We start from the raw sequence: 14226 nt of genomic DNA on the forward strand, positions 1-14226 counted from the left end.
GCCATTGCCTGCAAGGGAAACATTCACAGCCGGGTCCCCATAGCTCCCAAATGTCCCTGATTTGGAGGGACTGTCCCTGATTTGGAACAAAGTCCCTCTGCCCCTCTTTCCTCCTCATTTGTCCCTCATTTTGGTCTGATCTATATAGTTGTATATAAAATGCACTATTTATCTTTCCAAAAGTGTTTTCCAGAGCTGAAACTTTCATCCAATGTCTAAATTGCTTCATTTGTAACTTTCAAAAGTCAGTATTAAGGAATAATGGTTGTTAAAAAAAAAACTTGTGAGTTTAACAAATTTTTTTTTGGATAATTCTCCTTTAAGGGGCGTGTTCTATGCCTACATACTTTTGCTAATAGGTGTCCCTCCTTCCCATCTCAAAAAGTTGGGAGGTATGGGTTCCCTACTGTGCTTTGTGAATGGGAGGGGGGGGACTTCCAATGTACTTCCGAGGGACCTCGCCCCCCCAAAAGCCACAAAATGTGACACTAAAGGGGGGGGGACAGATTCTTATGTGACATCATTGAGAGGCCGCTGGCTCTTCCAGTTCAGCAATTGGATCACACAATGACATGTCGCAAGTTCAGCCTCCTCCTTTCTCAAGGAAAACCTATGCCTCCTTGTATATCTGACGTACCTTAATACCTTAAAGCGGAAGCTCCACCCAAAAGTGGAAGCTCTGCTTTAAGGTATTAAGGTACGTCACATATCCAAAGAGGCATAGTCTTTCATGGAGAAAGTAGGGGGGGGGGGGGCAGAACCTGCTACGTATCATTGTGAGGTCCAACAGCTGAACTGGAGGAGCCAGCAGCCTCCCAATGATGTCACATAAGAAGATGGTGGAGCAGGACCAAGCAGGGACAAAATTGTAATAAGATTCTTTAGGACACCACTGGATCTGCTGGGCCGGTGAGTATCCGAAATGGCTATTATTCATTACTAAGTTTGGATTGGTTTGGAAAAAAGAAAGTGGTGCGGAGGGTGAAGATCCACTTCAACCACTTACCGCACAGTGACGTACCCGTAGGTCGGCTAAATTTGCGGTGTTATACTGGGGTGATGCCTCTAGCTAGAGGCATCACCCCGGTACCGTTGTTTAGAGTGGGAGCCGCTCGGTCGTTACCCCGACGAGCGGGAGGGAACGTCCCCCCCCCCCTCCCGCCGCCTTCCACGGCTTTGCCCGGATCTCCCGTCCCACCAGGAGACCCGAGCACCCAGCAGGCACTTCCGCCGGCTGGATGGAGTCCCGATCAAAGCCGGAAGCGGCTTCGATCGGGTCTCCGATGACGTAACCCAGAGGCGGCGTCCATGACGTCACGTCCGCGTTACTCTGGTAAAGAGTACCTGTCACTGCATATTACTGTCACAAGGGATGTTTACATTGCTTGTAACAGCAATAAAAGTGATCAGAATTTTTTTTTTTTTTTTTAAACCTGTGATAAAGTTAAAAAAAAAAAAAATAAATAGGAAAAAAAAAATGTAGCCGCCCCTGTCGCCGTTAGCTCGCGCACGAAAGAAAACGCATAAGGAAGTCGAGCCACGAATGAAATTACTGTTCAAACCACACATGTGAGGTATCGCCGCAATCGCCAGAGCATGAGCAATAAAAAAAAGAGCTACACTCTAACTCTAAACTGGTAACCGTTAAAAAAATTTTAAAGCGTCGCCTATTGAGATTTCTATTGACCGTTGTTTGTCGCCATCCCACGGGTGTGCGCAATTTTAAACCATAACATGTTGGGTATCTATTTACTCGGCGTGACATCATCTTTCACAATATACAGAAAAAAAAAAATGGGCTAACTTTACTGTTTATATTTTTTTAAATGCAGTGAAATGTGATTTTTCGTAATGTTTCCAAAAAAAATGGCTTTTAAAGACCGCTGCGCAAATACCGCATGACAAAAAATATTGCAATGACCACAATTTTATTCTCCAGAGTCTATGCTAAAAAAATATATATAATGTTTGGGGGTAAGTAGTCTAAGTAGTTTTCTAGGAAAAAATACTGATTTTAACTTGTAAACAAAAAGTGTCAGAAATAGGCCTGGTGGGTAAGTGGTTAAAGAGGCTCTTAAGTCATTTTTTTTATTTTTTCCATCTATTGAATCTTCTGCCCTTTTTGTTTTAACTTTGGATAGTAAGTACCTTATACAGCCCACTTCCTCTCTTCTTTCTTGTCTGGTAACTAGCCTAGGCTAATGACATCATGCACAGCTCTCTCTCTCTCTCTCTTGTGAGAGTTTGCCAGCAAGGAAGGAGGGATGAGTCATAGGAGAGCCAAGGAGAGCTGCAGAGCTGGGGGGGCTGGATGAGGGCGGTGATAACAGGAGACTGCAGAGATCCATGAGTATTCATCAAGAGAGGAGAAATGTGCAGGCAAGCAGTGGTGTGAGTGTTTATGTGTGTGTGTGTGTGTGTGTATATATATATATATATATATATATATATGTGTGTGTGTGTGTGTATGTCTGTGTAAATCCAGGAAGCAAACAGGCAGATAACCTTGCTGACCACCCGCCGCATATATATTGTGGCAGGCTGGCTTGGCTGCGCGAATCCTTGTACCTGTACGGTGATTCACAGGAGTGATGCTGGGGGCATCCCCTAGTTTGTAGATGTGATAACTTTTGCGCAAACCAATCAAAATACGCTTATTGCAATTTTTTTGTTACCAAAAATATGTAGCAGAATACAAATTGGCCTAAAAGGATGAGAAAAATTGATTTACATTTTTTTTTTTTTATTATTGGGAATGTTTTATAGCAGAAAGTGAAAAATATTGTTTTGTTTCAGAATTGTCGCTTTTTTTTTTTTTGTTTATAGCGTAAAAAATAAAAATTGTTCAGGTGATCAAATACCACCAAAAGAAAGCTCTATTTGTGGGAAAAAAAAGGACATCAGTTTTATTAGGGTACAGTGTCGCACAACAGTGGGAATTTTCACCTTGCAAAGAAATGTTTTATTATTATCATTATTATACAGGATTTATATAGCGCCAATAGTTTGCACAGTGCTTTACAACAAGGGATGAGCTTCAAGTTTGAGTCGAACGTAAGCTTGACTCAAACATTGGCTGTTTGCTTGTTCGTTGAATGACGAACGAATGGGCTTCTTTGTGGGAACTCTGAGTTCCTTCATTATCATGGACTCTGACCTCTGAATTCCAATAAATCACTTTGCTGGCTGGGGGATTTGAACCTACAGCCCTCTCTCATTGCAAGCCTGGTATTCTACCACCTATGCCACCGTTAAGCCTGCTTAAGCTGCACACACTCTCCCTAACTGTTATCTCATCCACTGTGTGTGTAGGGTGAGATAGGAGTTAGTTAGTTAGTTAGTTAGGCAGGGAAAGGGTGGCCAACCTAAGCATGCTTGACGGTGGCGTAGCTGGTAGAATATCAGGCCTGTAATTGCCAGTTTGTAGGTTTAAATCCCTTGGCCAGCGGGTGATTTATAAGTGTAATTCTATAATTAATAATACATTGCTGGCAGGGAGCGAGATTTTTGCTTTTTACAGTTTGTTGAGATCAGATAGTGCAGTCTATTGTTGCATGTGTGTGTATATATATATATATATATATATATATATATATATGTGCACTTCAGTTTATGTCAGTATTTCTTAAAAAAACAGTGTGGGGTCCCCCCTCAGTCCATACCAGACCCCTCGAGTCTGGTATGGATTTTAAGGGGAACCCCGTGCCAAATTAAAAAAAAAAAAACAGCGTGGGGTTCCTCCTAAAATCCATACCAGACCCTTATCCGAGCACACAGCCTGGCTGGCCAGGATGGGGCAAGCGAGCGATCCCCCCTCCTGAACCATACCAGGCAACATGCCCTCAACATGGGGGGGTGGGTGCTCCGGGGCAGGGGAGGCTCTGCCCCCCCCCACCCCAAACCACCTTGCCCCCATGTTGATGGGGACAGGGGCCTCTTCCCGACAACGGTGGGCTGTGGTTGTGGGGGTCTGCGGGGGGAGGCTTATCGGAATCTGGATGCCCCCTTTAACAAGGGGGCCCCCAGATCCCTGCCCCCCTATGTGAATGGATATCGGGTAAATCGTACCCCTACCCATTCACCAAAAAAGTGTACAAATAATAAAGACATAAGCCAGTTTTGCAAAAGTCCTTTATTAAAAAAAAAAAAAAAATTGTGTCCCCCGATGATCAAGTCGCCCGCCCGAAAAATAGAAAAAAAAAAGCTCCTGCTTCTCCGGATGCTTCCCATGCTCTGAGCTGTTTTGAATATGACAGCTCCTTTATAGGGACCTGACGTCACGAGCCGCCCCACAATGCACTGCTCAGGTGCAGTGAAAAAATTACTGATGTCATGTAATTTATTCACTGCACCTGAGCAGTGTATTGTGGGGCGGCTTGTGACGTCAGATCCCTATAAAAGAGCTGTTAAAATCAAAACAGCTCACTGCACGTGAAGCGTCCGGAAAAGCAGGGGCTTCTTTTATTTTTCTATTTTTCAGGCGGGCGGGCCGGCGACTGATCATTGGGGGGACACTATTTTTTTATTTTTTACTTTTCCAAGACTGACTTTTTTCTTTATTTTTTTGTACACTTTTTTGTTGAATTGGTAGGGGTACAATGTACCCGATATCCATTAACATGGGGGGGGGGCGGGATCTGGGGGTCCCCTTGCTAAAGAGGGCTTCCAGATTCCGATAAGCCTCCCCCCGCAGACCACAGCCCACAGTTGTCAGAAAATTACCCCTGTCCCCATCAACATGGGGGCAAAGTGCTTTAGGCTGGGAAGGGGCAGAGCCCCCCTGCCCAAAAGCACCCCCCCATGTTGAGGGCATGTGGCCTTGTATGGTTCAGGAGGGGAAGGGGGCGCTCGCTCGCCCCCACCTTCGTCCTGGCCAGCCAGGCTGTGTGCTCGGATAAGGGTCTGATATGGATTTTAGGGGGACCCCACGCTATTTTTTTATCTGTATTGCCGGGAGCCGACAACACATTACAGCCGCGAGCAAGTTTAATTCTCATTTTTTTTTCCTTTAGAAATGTCAGTATTGCTGCAGCAGGCTACAAACATGTTTCTCCGCTTTTTTTTTTTTTAAGGGAGCGTGCAATTGGCATGCTGACTGCAGGAATGTCCACCAGGGCTGTTTCCCGTGAATTGAATGTTCCCTTCTCTACCATAAGCCGTCTCCAAAGGCGTTTCAGAGAATTTGCCAGTACATCCAACCGGCCTCACAACCACAGATCACGTGTAACTAAACCAGCCCAGGACCTCCACATCCAGCATCTTCACCTCCAAGATTGTCTGAGACCAGCCACTTGGACAGCTGCTGCAACAATCGGTTTGCATAACCAAAGAATTTCTGCACAAACTGTCAGAAACCATCTCAGGGAAGCTCATCTGCATGCTCATCGTCCTCATCAGGGTCTCCACCTGACTGCAGTTCATCGTCATATTCAACTTGAGTGGGCAAATGCTCACATTCGATGTTGTCTGGCACTTTGGAGAGGTGTTCTCTTCACGGATGAATCCCAGTATTCTTAGATCTTTGAGTTTAGCTCATGAAAAATGGAGGCCTTCCCACACGAGCTGTCTCATTCCACCTAAGTTTAGGAGATTTCCTTTAGGGTTTGTAAATGTAAGATTGAAATTGATTGCTCCTAGTAACTATTATTTACACCAGTGGTTCTTAACCTGGGTTCGATCGAACCCCAGGGGTTTGGTGAGTCAGTCTCGTGGGTTCGGCGGAGGTTAAGACACACACCCGACTCATATGATTCGTGATGACACGCCCCGCTCATTGGCTGCAGGTGATCACGCAACATCGCTTGGCCTATCTGTGCTGCAGGGAATTTGGCGCGCCCAGTAGTCGAATTGTAACTGTTGTGATGGTACGTCGTGTGATTTCTTTCTTAGTATGAATCCCTTCATACTATGTCGAGCAAAAAAAGAAAGTGGTCGGACGAATATGTACAATATGGATTCACATGTATAACGGAATGTGATGGGAGTCAGCGTCCTAACTGCATGATTTGCAATGCCAAGTTGAGCAATTCTAGTCTAGCACCGGCAAAACTAAGAGAACACTTCCTTAAGTGTGAAAATCATGTTTTAATGGTTTTGTTCTTTAATGGTTTTGTTCATTTTGTGCACCTATGTATAAATATATACCTAAATATATACCTATGTTTTGAATTTGAAAAAATCATATTTTATTTTTCCAATTAAGAAGGGTTCGGTGAATGCGCATATGAAACTGGTGGGGTTCAGTACCTCCAACAAGGTTAAGAATCACTGATTTACACACTGTGTAATGATGGCCACCTGGCGGATGGCGGATACTACACTGGCTCCCCTCCCCCGTGTTGCCTTTAAGGGGGTTACATGGGGGGATATTAGTTTGATCATTCGTACCATGCAGAAAGTGGTTTGTACTTATGACCTCCTTGTGCTGGAGATACTCATATGTTGAATTGGAAGCCCGCTTTAATGTTAATGTTTTTTGATTTAGTTTTTCCTCTTCTGGAGACCTGAAGTTGCTGGGCTCGTTTACTAGCCATACATTGAATTACTATTCTGTAGGCAGATCTCTTGTGACGCCTTCCACTACCCCGAAAGGATTGTTTTTTTTCTTCAGACAAGCAAAGCTGAATCTTCTTCATCCTATTACTTAGCGATCTCGGCCGACTCGATATTTCGACTCAGCCGACCTCGCTCCACTGAGAGTATTCTCTCTTTCTCTTTCTTCATACCTCTCTTACTTCCTTCTTGAACTCTCTTCCTTCGCCCTCCTTTTGTGTCATCTCCTTTTCCTTGTCCCTTCCCCCACCTCCGCCAATATTCACATATACATTTGTCCTTTTTATTTGCATGATCCCTGTCCCCTTTGTTTTTTACTTGAGCCCTATTCTCTAGGTGAGCGTTCTGACCTAAGGGACATCTCCTCTGGGCGCCATGGCATACTCACATCTTGGTAAGACCCCATTTCTGATCTCGCATAATATCAATGGTTTGAACGTTCCAGAAAAGCGGAGAAAAATTCTATATGAACTCAAAAAAAGCAAACCCTAAGTAGTTTTTTTGCAGGAGACGCACTTTAAAGGCCCCTCTCACCATTCATTGACTAATACATTTCTCCTGACAGCTTACTACTCCTCAAATAATCTAGCAAAAACAAAGGGGGTAGCCATTTTACTACATAAAGATACACCTTTTGTCTTTGAAAAACAGTTAATTGACCCAGAGGGCAGGTACATTTTTGTTGCAGGATCCCTTGGTAATAAACCAATTACATTTCGAATGTTTACTTCCCTAATCGAGCCCACTTGACATTCTGTAAACAGATGGTTTCTGAACTGAAGTGTTTGGCGAGGGGGTGCATCGTCCTGGGTGGAGACTTCAACATCCCCCTCAATCCGTTATGTGACACTTCTACGGGACAGTCCTGCATATCATATGCGGTCCTTAAAAAAATCAAGATGTAACTACAATCGCTTACACTTATAGACACATGGAGGACGCTGCACCCCTCTGTGAGAGACTTTACCTTTTTCTCTGCCCCCCCCCCCACTATAGATACACTAGGATCGATCAAATCTTCATTTCCCAAAAAGACTTAGCTGAGGTGACAAGAGCGGAGATAGGCTCTATCACTATTATTGATCACGCACCAACTTCCCTCCACCTGCGGTTCTCACCGACTCGTAGACCTGATCCTGCATGGAGACTTAATCCATCTTTGCTACTTGATCTCTCAACCCAAACTCACATTCAGTCAGTTCTGAACAACTATTTCAATGAGAACTCCTCCCAGGAGATCTCCCTTCTCACTGTTTGGGAGGCCCATAAAGCAGTGAGCAGAGGAGAATTGATACATATAGGAGCTCAGAAAAAATGGGAAAACACAGAAATAAAGGAGAGATTATTAGCAAAAATCAGGGAACTCGAAAATAAACATAAATGCTCTCTAGCCAAACAGGTGGAGGAGGAGCTGGTCCAATCCAGGAGGGATTTACAAGCCCTCCTGGACTCGAACACTAAGCGTATCCTCTTTTTGAAAAAGGCCATTTATTATGAGCACGGGGACAAAGCAGGCAAAATTCTGGCCAGGGCTTTAAAAGATACACAAAATGCTAACATTATCCCTGGGATTAGGACTGTCCAAGATCACCTCGTGCAGGATTCTAGAGCTATAGCGAACACGTTTAAAGAATTTTATGCGAAACTCTACAACTTACCCCCCCAAAATGAACCAGACAACTGCACTACATCTAGAGCGCAAGCCATTATAGATTACTTGATTGGAAGCGGTTTACCGACCCTTGACCAAGACTGCATAGCCCCTTTGGAGTCTGAAATTACAGTTGATGAGGTTAATTTTGCTATTAAATCCTTAAAATCAGGGAAAAGTCCAGGCCCTGATGGCTTCACCTCACAGTATTACAAAACATGTACTGAAATTCTGTCTCCATATCTCTCTGAAGCCCTTAATGTCATTAAAGTGGGCCACAAACCCTCTAAAGATTTCCTAACAGCACACATTACCGTGATTCCGAAACCTGACAGAGATGCGACTATCTGTTCCAACTACAGGCCTATATCTCTGCTGAATATTGATCTGAAGATCCTGGCAAAAATTATGGCAGATAGGATTAGACCACTTCTTGGGAAAATAATAGGACCTGATCAGGTGGGATTCATGCCTGGGAGGGAGGCCAGGGATAATGTGATAAAGTCGATAAGCCTTCTTTTCACTCAGCCGCCCCGCGCTGTCACAGGAATCATTCATCTCTATCTTTCCAGTTGTGGCACTCAGCCACAGTGGCATAGCGTGGGGGGTGCAGGGGGGGCCGGCCAGCACAGCGTGAAGAGGACTGAAGAGAGAGTTGTGAGAGGTGAGGTGAGACCATGAGAGATTATTTTTCTTGGGAAAATAATAGGACCTGATCAGGTGGGATTCATGCCTGGGAGGGAGGCCAGGGATAATGTGATAAAGTCGATAAACTTGATACATGGCGCCCGGAGTATTGGTTTTGAAGGCCTTTTGCTCTCTACAGATGCTGAAAAGGCCTTCGACCGTGTGTCCTGGGATTTCCTCTTCGAGGCATGCACCCACATTGGACTCGGATCCAATATGATGTCTTGGATTCAGGCTTTGTATTCTTCCCCACAGGCCAAAGTCAGAGTTAATGGGGTCTTTTCCGACCCTTTAGAACTCCGCAACGGAACAAGGCAAGGTTGCCCCCTCTCCCCCTTGCTGTTCATAGAGGTCAATTAACCTAGATCCCTCCATTCAGGGTATTAGAATGCACCAAAGAGAATTTAAAGTATCGGCTTATGCCAATGATTTACTCTTTTACATATCGCAACCACATATATCTATACCCAGTGGCGTAGCGTGGGGGGTGCAGGGGGGCCGGCCGCACCGGGCGCAACATCTGGGGGGGCGTATCCTGCAGTGTCACTCTGTCTGACATTATATATATTACTAACACGGTGTCAACACTGTTTGCGGCTGCTGCCATCTTTAGGCTGGGAGATAGTCGGCGGGCACCCTATGGCTGAAAATTGCGGGTCGAGGCAGGGCAGAGCTGGACTGTGCCTTCCCTGGCCATTGGCGTAAGCCAAGCCCCGCCTGTCGGCGGCGTGTTCTGCACAGCTCAGTCAGCTCAGCGAATCAGCAGCCTTCTTTTCACTCAGCCGCCCGGCGCTGTCACAGGAATCATTCATCTCTATCTTTCCAGTTGTGGCACTCAGCCACAGTGGCATAGCGTGGGGGGTGCAGGGGGGGCCGGCCAGCACAGCGTGAAGAGGACTGAAGAGAGAGTTGTGAGAGGTGAGGTGAGACCATGAGAGATGTTTTTCTGGACTGACAGACACACAAGGCATCTAGGGAGGGAGGAGGAGGGGGGGGGCAGCCTGGACTGGAGAGCACTGACTACAGTAAAGTGAAAGTGGAACTGTAGGGGAGGTCAGTGTAGGTGTCAGTGGGGGGGTGGGTCAGTGAAGGGGGGTCAGTGTAGGTATCAGTAGGGGGGGTTAGTGAAGGGGGGGTCAGTGTAGGCGTCAATGTGGGGGGGGGGGTCAGTGTAGGGGAGTCAGTAAAGGGGTCAGTGGAGGGGGTCAGTGAAGGGGTCAATGTAGGGGAATCAGTAAAGGGGTCAGTGGAGGGGGTCAGTGAAGGGGTCAATGTAGGGGGGTCAGTGTAAGGGTTCAGTGAAGGGGGGTCAATGTAGGCAGGTCAGAGTAGGTGTCAGTGTAGGTGTCAATGTGGGGGGGGGTCAGTGTAGGTGTCAGTGAAGGGGGGTCAGTGAAGGGGTCAATGTAGGGGGGTCAGTGTAAGGGTTCAGTGAATGGGGGGTCAATGTAGGGGGGGTCAGTGTAGGTGTCAGTGTAGGGGGGTCAGTTTAGGGGTCAGTGTAGGGGGGGTCAGTGTAGGTGGGGGTCAGTCTAGGGGGCAGAGGAGAAGGGTCAGTGAAGGGGGGGACAGTGTATGTGTCAGTGTAGGTGTCAGTGAAGGGGTCAGTGTAGGGGGGTACAGTCTAGGGGGTCAGTGAAGGAGGGGCAGGGATGGAGGGGCAGGCAAGAAGGGTTAGTGAAGGGGGGTCAGTGTAGGTGTCAGTGTAGGTATCAGTAAAGGGGTCAGTGTGGGGGGGGGAGTCAGTGTAGGGGTGTAAGTGTAGGGGTCAGTGAAGGTGTCAGGTAGGTCAGTGTAGGAATCAGGAATGTCAGTGTAGGGGTCAGTGAAGAAGGGTCAGTGAAGGGGGGCCAGTGTATGAGTCAGTGTAGGTGTCAGTGAAGGGGTCAGTGTGGGGGGGGGTTCAGTCTAGAGGGGTTAGTGAAGGAGGGACAGGGAAGAAGTGGGGCCAGTGTAGGTGTCAGTGAAGGGGTCAGTAAAGGGGTCAGTGTGTGGTGGGGGGTCAGTGTAGGGGTGTAAGTGTAGGGGTCAGTGAAGGTGTCAGGTAGGTCAGTGTAGTAATCAGGAATGTCAGTGTAGGCGTCAGTGAAGAAGGGTCAGTGAAGCGGGGCCAGTGTATGTGTATGTGTCAGTGTAGGTGTCAGTGAAGGGGTCAGTAAAGGGGTCAGTGTGTGGTGGGGGGGGGGGTCAGTGTAGGGGTGTAAATGTAGGGGTCAGTGAAGGTGTCAGGTAGGTCAGTGTAGGAGTCAGGAATGTCAGTGTAGTAATAAGGTAGGTCAGTGTAGTGATCAGGGTTGGTTAGTGCAGGAATCAGGTAGGTCTGTGTATTGGTCAGGTAGGTCTGTGTAGGAATCAGGTAAGTCTCTGTAGTGGTCAGATAGGTCTCTGTGGGTTTCAGTATAGTGATCAGGTAGGTTAGTGCAGGAAACAGGTAGGTCAGTGTAGGGGTCAGTTTAATTGTCAGGTAGGTTTGTGTAGTGATCAGGTTGGTTAGTGCAAGAATAAGGTAGGTCAGTGTAGGAATAAGATAGGTCAGTGTAGGTGTCTGTGTAGTGGTCAGGTAGGTCTGTGTAGGTGTCAGTATAGTAATCAGGTAGGTTAGTGTAGGAATAAGGTAGGTCTCTGTAGTGGTCAGCTAGGTCAGTGTAGGTGTCAGTGTAGATTTGTGTAAGGGGCACAAATTACTTACCTTGCCCCGGGCGCTGACAACCCACGCTACGCCACTGTCTATACCCAATTTAAATCAACAATTTAAAATATACAAATCCCTTTCTAACTTTAAAATTAACAACTTAAAATCAGAAGCGATAAACCTGACATTGTCACTCCAGATGGTAAAACTGACTAAAACTAACTGTCCTTATCGTTGGGAACATAACTCCCTAAAATACCTGGGCATCAGACTCACCTCGAATACAGAAAATTTGTTTGAAACCAATTTCATCCCCTTATTACAAAAATTAACTAGTGATCTCAAGAAGTGGGACAAGGGCAGATTTTCATGGTTTGGCAGAGCTGCAATTATCAAGATGACGGTTCTGCCCCGATTATTGTACCTGTTCCACATTCCTTCCTCATTCTTCCCCAGCCTCTCCTCTTTACAACACAGATTTATTTGGGCTGGTAAACACCGGAGAATAAGTCTCTCCTACCTACAGCGGAACAGGGAAGATGGAGGGATGGGGATACCAAATTTTTACAAATACTACATGGCTACCCATCTAACTAGAATAATCGACTGGCACTGTCACAACGAAACTAAGGATTGGGTCAATATCGAACAGCAGTGGTCCTTATACGATACATACCATTTACTATGGGTGAACCGACTCACTTACCCACCAGACATTAAAAAGCACCCACTGATCAATACTACCCTCACCATATTTCAAAAATCAATGCTCAAATATGGCCTATCATCCCTTCTGAGCCCACTTACGCCCCTATATAATAACCCAGATTTCCCACCGGGTGTACAGAATAAATCTCTTCTCAGGTCAATCAGAGGAACACCAACTCCTCTTGTAGCATCCCAATGTTTTTCCAACGACAAGCTTCTAAGCTTTCAAATCCTGCGGGAAAAATGCTCAACTAGTCACCGCCTGACTTATGGGAACTATGTTCAGATCCACGGTCTCCTCCAGAACTGCAAAAACAAACACTTATTTTTCAGAGCACCCATGGAATTTGAGCGATGCTGCTCACTCCATGCCCCAATGAGGAAGGTTACTTCCTTGGCCTACAAATGGCTAAACGTTGTCCCTAAAGACCTCTTGGACCCCTTTAAAAAACTATGGGAAGAGAGTTTGGGCAAAACTTTTTCAACAGCTCAATGGAGGAGATCCTGTATCTTTTCATACAAGTGTTCTCTCAGCACGAAACTACAATAAAATGCCTTCAAAATTAGGACCCAATGGTATAGAACCCTGACCAAGTTAAAACACTGGTACCCCAATGTTTCAGACAAATGTTGGAGATGCGGAGTGACACAAGGAAACTTTATCCACATTTGGTGGACCTGTCCTAAGATCGAGCCCTTTTGGAAATTGATTGCTTCATGGATCAAACATATAACTGGGCTGGATCTTGATGTTGACGCTCCAACCTTTCTTCTCCACATTAATTCCTTTTCTTACCATAAATACAAATTTTCACTTGCTAGACATTTGCTAAATTCAGCGAAAAGCCTGATTCCGCTTAGCTGGAATTCAACCAACCCTACGCGAATCAGAGACTGGATATTTAAGATAAACCAAATTTACGAAATGGAAAAAACATTGGCAATGAAAACTGACAAAAATGATAAGCTCCACAAAATGTGGTCCTTGTGGTCACTTTTTACAGTGTCCCCTGAATACCAATCACTGGTTACTTAAGCGACTTCTGTTCTAAACGCCCTAGTCACGGGCAACAGCCGTTTAGTGCCCATTTCGAAGAGTCCTATTAGAGAAGTACCCTATACCCCTCCCCCTCCCCTTCCCACCTCTTCCCTCATTACCTCCTTTTTTCCCTACCCACTTGCCTTTTCTCTTTCATGTATGTGTCTCTACCCCTCTCTTTTTTCTCTTCCTCTCTTTCTTCTTTCTCTTTACTATCTTCTTCCTCGCTCTGTCGGGTCTCTAATCCCGATGGGGTACGGAAGTAATTTTGTTGTACCTTGCAATCATTTTTACCTCATATCTGGTTGACTTTGAAGTCGACCACTCACACTCCTTACTTGGATATATCCTAATATAATTTTATATGCTGTTATACTGCAATATGTTCATATTTAATTTGCCTTGTCTTTGGATACTACTCTTATCCTATTTTACCTTAAGTTAAAGTTGTTGGCGCTGATCCCATGACTTTCTATGGTTTTGAAATGTTATATTTTGTTTCAAGCTTGGTAATTTTTACAGATGTTCTATTTACCTGTAACTTGTTTTGATTCTTTAATAAAGCACCTTTTTGTGAAGAAACAAAAGAAAAAAAAAACACAAGAATACCTAAACATTGGCGATTGCAACAATTTTCTGAGCAAAGTGGTGCATTATCTGACAGAATTGTAGGGGTGCCATTATTACTATATATGTAGATTTAGAAGACCCTCTCCCCAACTTAAAATTGTAAAAAAAAAAAAAAATGTAAAAGCACAGAACAATCAAGCACTTCTAATGCTTAACTGCAATGTTCAATCCTTCCATATTTATATTTATCTATTTACAATGTGCCTTTAACCTCTTTACCACTAGCCACTGTGCTGCTACTGCGGCACATTGGCTCGTTATCGTCTAGCGACGTAGACCTACGTCGCTAGACTCCTCCCCCTGTAGGCGGCGCTCGCGCGCCGACGG

General features: G+C 45.4%; 1 protein-coding gene across 3 annotated transcripts in view; it reads right to left on the reverse strand.

The window, feature by feature from the left end:
- LOC309557876 (uncharacterized protein) overlaps positions 1-14226 on the reverse strand; it is a 129155-nt gene that overhangs the window by 70302 nt on the left and 44627 nt on the right. The gene's annotated exons all lie outside the window — the stretch shown is intronic.

The sequence above is a fragment of the Pelophylax lessonae genome (genome assembly GCF_965119305.1).
Source record: "Pelophylax lessonae genome assembly, chromosome: 6".
NCBI lineage: Eukaryota > Metazoa > Chordata > Amphibia > Anura > Ranidae > Pelophylax > Pelophylax lessonae.